Here is a 5,000-nt window from a genome sequence, read left to right as displayed (position 1 = left end):
AAAGAAAAAGAGCCGAGAGTGATTGGATGGACGTCCTTGAGTAACCAGGGGAAACCAGGGGTGAATCGGATTATAGAAAGAAAATTGAACTTATTATTCTTCTAATGTCAATCTTTAAAAGACGGATCCAGAGAGCTGAGGAGGGAGGGAGGAGGAAGAAGGGATCGGAGGAGGAGGAGGGATCAGAGGAGGAAGGAGGGAGGAAGAAGGGATCAGAGGAGGAAGGAGGGAGGAAGAAGGGATCAGAGGAGGAGGAGGGATCAGAGGAGGAAGGAGGGAGGAAGAAGGGATCAGAGGAGGAGGAGGGATCAGAGGAGGAAGGAGGGAGGAAGAAGGGATCAGAGGAGGAGGAGGGATCAGAGGAGGAAGGAGGGAGGAGGGAGGAAGAATGGATCAGAGGAGGAAGGAGGGAGGAAGGAGGAAGAAGGGATCAGAAGAGGAGGAGGGATCAGAGGAGGAAGGAGGGAGGAAGGAGGAAGGAGGACGAAGGGATCAGAAGAGGAGGAGGGATCAGAGGAGGAAGGAGGGAGGAAGGAGGAAGGAGGAAGGAGGAAGGAGGAAGGAGGGAGGAAGAAGGGATCAGAGGAGGAAGGAGGGAGGAAGGAGGAAGAAGGAGGAAGGAGGGATCAGAGGAGGATGAGGAAGAGGAGGAGGAGCAGCTGTCAAAGTGGCTGTGAAAAGGGAGCGAGGATGAAATGTCATTTTTCCGAAAGCGGGAAATCAGAGCGACACAAATGCCGGAAAAAGAACGAAAACGAACCCCAAACATGTGGAACATTGGGAAACAGACGCAGGAAGGATTTGGACTTATGCTGCCACTTCCCTGTTGCTATAGCGACCTGTCACCTTTCTCCATTGGCTACAGCCGACATCACTCTGCTGCTGTATTGAGGTAAAAAAAGGACGATGACGACAACAACCAAACACATCTGCACTTTCAGTCTGTCGGCTGAAGGTCAGAGGTCGTTTCCCCGGCAGCAAAAAAACCCCACTAACAGGCCTTGAGTAGAAGAATACATCGCGTGAGACGCACGTTTACACCCTCAGTCCACATCAGCTGAGTCAGACCACAGTGTCTGGGAGCTTCTCAGCCTGTCGCCCTGCAGCAGGAGTGATGACGAGGGGAGTTGTTGACTCTTCCTCCTCCTCCTCCTCTTCCTCTCACTTATCAAAGCCTCCGTGAGCTCCCTCACGATGAGCGAGGCAGGAATGTTGAGGACCAGATTTTTCCAACTGTCCCACGAGACGCTTCATCACTTTTGACAGACTGGAAGTTGAAGGAGTCGCACGTACCAACGTGATCATTTTTTAAAATCCCTTCCTGGACGTCGACCGCGTCTTTTTTTCTTTCTCCCCGCCCCCGCCCCCCCGACGTGACCTCTGCCTGCCAGCAGCGGCGTTAGTCCTTGTGAGGCTGTGAAGGGAAAGTAACAGTGGGTGTTGACGCTCGCAGCGTGTTGCCGCTAAAAAAAAACAGAAAAGAAAAGAAAAGAGCGAGGAGGGAGGTTGAGTCGGGGTTTCACCCTTCTGCTCCAAACGCTACCATACGCAAAAAACAACAACCTGCCATCGTACATCAGCAGCAGTTTGCAGCTATTTTTTCTGTTAACCTGCCAATCAAACATGTGTGTGTGTATATATATATATATATATATATATATATATATATATATACACATATATATGTATATTGTATCTGTAGTTGTAGGTTTTTTGACGCCTTTGATCACATCAACTGCTTCGAGCAACAAATACATGAATAAAGAAAACACTTGCTACTACGGTTTGAGAAAAAGAAAAAATGTGCACCAGAGATAATTAGATTAAGTCGAGCCGCAGTGGGTTTTATTTACATCTCGGTACAATAGCGACGGTAACAAATGTCCTTTCTCCTCCCGCTGTAATGTAATGAGCGCGCCGGGCCTCGTCATAAACCACAAGAGCAAGATGGCCGACGATCCATTTAATCAAAGGGGATCAATGGAAAGGCAGCCTCATCAATTAGGAGTCAACCCCCGAAGACTGGAGAGGAGGAGGAGTAGGAGGAGAGGAGCGAGGGATGAGGAGGAAGAGGAGAGGACAAGGGGAGGAGGAGGAGGAGGAGAGGAGCGAGGGATGAGGAGGAAGAGGAGAGGACAGGGGGAGGAGGAGGAGGAGGAGGAGGAGGAGAGGAGCGAGGGATGAGGAGGAAGAGGAGAAGACAGGGGGAGGAGGAGGAGGAGAGGAGCGAGGGATGAGGAGGAAGAGGAGAGGACAAGGGGAGGAGGAGGAGGAGGAGGAGGAGAGGAGCGAGGGATGAGGAGGAAGAGGAGAGGACAAGGGGAGGAGGAGGAGGAGGAGAGGAGCGAGGGATGAGGAGGAAGAGGAGAGGACAAGGGGAGGAGGAGGAGGAGGAGAGGAGCGAGGGATGAGGAGGAAGAGGAGAGGACAGGGGGAGGAGGAGGAGGAGGAGGAGAGGAGCGAGGGATGAGGAGGAAGAGGAGAAGACAGGGGGAGGAGGAGGAGGAGAGGAGCGAGGGATGAGGAGGAAGAGGAGAGGACAAGGGGAGGAGGAGGAGGAGGAGGAGAGGAGCGAAGGATGAGGAGGAAGAGGAGAGGACAAGGGGAGGAGGAGGAGGAGAGGAGCGAGGGATGAGGAGGAAGAGGAGAGGACAAGGGGAGGTGGAGGAGGAGGAGGAGAGGAGCGAAGGATGAGGAGGAAGAGGACAGGACAAGGGGAGGAGGAGGAGGAGAGGACCGAGGGATTATGAGGAAGAGGAGAGGAGCGAGGGATGATGAGGAAGAGGAGAGGACAGGGGGATGATGAGGAAGAGGAGAGGAAAGGGGGATGATGAGGAAGAGGAGAGGAGCGAGGGATGAATAGGAAGAGGAGAGGAAAGGGGGATGATGAGGAAGAGGAGAGGACAGGTGGAGGAGGAGGAAGAGGAGAGGAAAGGGGGATGATGAGGAAGAGGAGAGGACAGGGGGATGAGGAGGAAGAGGAGAGGACAGGGGAATGATGAGGAAGAGGAGAGGAGCGAGGGATGATGAGGAAGAGGAGAGGAAAGGGGGATGATGAGGAAGAGGAGAGGACAGGGGGATGAGGAGGAAGAGGAGAGGACAGGGGGATGATGAGGAAGAGGAGAGGAGCGAGGGATGATGAGGAAGAGGAGAGGAGAGGAAAGGGGGATGATGAGGAAGAGGAGAGGACAGGGGGAGGAGGAGGAAGAGAAGAGGAGGAGAGGAAAGGACAGAAGGAAAGAGGGAAGGAGAAAATGTCAGCAGCAGCAGGAGGAAGAGAAGAAGAGGAGGAGGAGAGTCGATGAGGTTGCACTTGATTATAGCTGTGATACATGTCCATATTTTCCATCTGATAAGAAATTGAAATTATTCAGGCGGGCCCCTTTCCCACTGTGTGTGTGTGTGTGTGTGTGTGTGTGTGTGTGTGTGTGTATGTGTGTGTGTGTGTGTGTGTGTGTGTGTGTGTGTGTGTGTGTGTGTGTGTGTGTGTGTGTGTGTGTGTGTGTCCGACCCTGTTTCTGACACATGAACACACACTTCAGGTCGTACGTGTGTAGTTTCTCCATATCTTACGTCTTGGTGCAAACACACTACAAACATATCAGCAGCCATGAAACAAGCGCCCTGCATTGCAGCAGAAACCGTGATTAGTATTTCAAACATGACTTTTCTTTCGCGTGTGTGTGAGAAAGCGATAAAGAGAATTGTTCTCTCTCTCTCTCTCTGAGTCACAACAGGCTGCAGCTAATAAATCTGAGGGGAAGCGACACCTTAATTCCCTTTTTAAACTTTGATTGGGAGGCAGCGAGGCGTGTGCACGCGACACACACATGTTCACACACACACACACACAAACACACACACACACACACACAGGAGCTGCAGAGTAATGGGCCCGAGATGAGATGAGAAAGGTGCAGAAACAGAAACAGGAAGAGAAGACGGAGAGGAGGAGAAATGGAGGAGGGTCGAATCGTCCTTGAGGACGTTCACCGGGACGCGGTGGTAAAACGTCACCGTCGGGTTTGTGGTTCTGGCTCGAAAAAACTGAAACCCGTTCGTCTCCAGATGTTCGAGATCAGGAAGCTTCTCGTGGGACGGTGGCGGTGACACGACCTCGGGGCAAACGTTTACTGTCGGGCCTATTCAGCAGATTAAATCCAACTTCATTGGGATTTCACGTCTCTGAAAGATTTTTACAAAAATATTCTAGAAAATAGATTTTAACAGATCAACAGATTTCTCTCTTTTGTGTTTTTATATTACAGTCGACTGATGACTAATCGTTAACATCATTTGATTCCTTACAGGGAAAAGGTGTCATAATGTGTCAGCTCCCGTGTTGGTTAATATTCTACTTCCGTTCTCTAATAAAATGGTAATTAATTAAAAAAAAAAACAGATTAAAATCAATATCCAGCGATTCACGGGGCAAAACCCCCTTTTTCAGGTTATTGTACATTTATTTTTCCAAGTTGCAGAAAAAAATCAATTAAGTTTTGTTTTTGTTTATTTTTCCATTACAAAAATTGTGTTTTAATTTTTAAAAATTGTCAAACAGGAAATACCATATAAGGAATCAAGGATGATCGACTCAGTGTGGGAAAAAACATTCTGACATGTATTTACAGTAGATAACTGTGGATTATCTCTTCATGGTGCGTGCATGCTGGTGTATGCAGGGGGGGCGTGGATTATGTGTGTGTGTGTCGTGTGAACGTGTGTGTGTGTGTGTGTGTGTGTGTGTGTCGTGTGCATGTGTGTACACACGCACACATGCACACACACACACACACACAAACACACACACACACACACACATACACACAAACACACACACACACACACACACACACACAAACACACACACATACACAAACACACACACAAACACACACACACACAAGTTTGTGTTTGAGTTTTTCTTCACTGCTGCATTAAGTACAAAAGTACAACACTTATTATTTGGCTTTGGACCCAAATAACATGAAATTCTGTTG

At 49.5% G+C, this 5,000-nt stretch overlaps 1 protein-coding gene across 2 annotated transcripts in view; it reads right to left on the bottom strand.

The window, feature by feature from the left end:
- glra1 (glycine receptor, alpha 1) overlaps window positions 1-5,000 on the bottom strand; it is a 94,739-nt gene that overhangs the window by 26,986 nt on the left and 62,753 nt on the right. The window lies entirely within an intron of this gene.

This window comes from Scophthalmus maximus, chromosome 9 (genome assembly GCF_022379125.1).
Source record: "Scophthalmus maximus strain ysfricsl-2021 chromosome 9, ASM2237912v1, whole genome shotgun sequence".
Taxonomy (NCBI): Eukaryota; Metazoa; Chordata; class Actinopteri; order Pleuronectiformes; family Scophthalmidae; genus Scophthalmus; species Scophthalmus maximus.
The sequence above is the reverse complement of the archived record's forward strand: the minus strand, read 5'-3'. Positions and strand labels throughout refer to the sequence as shown.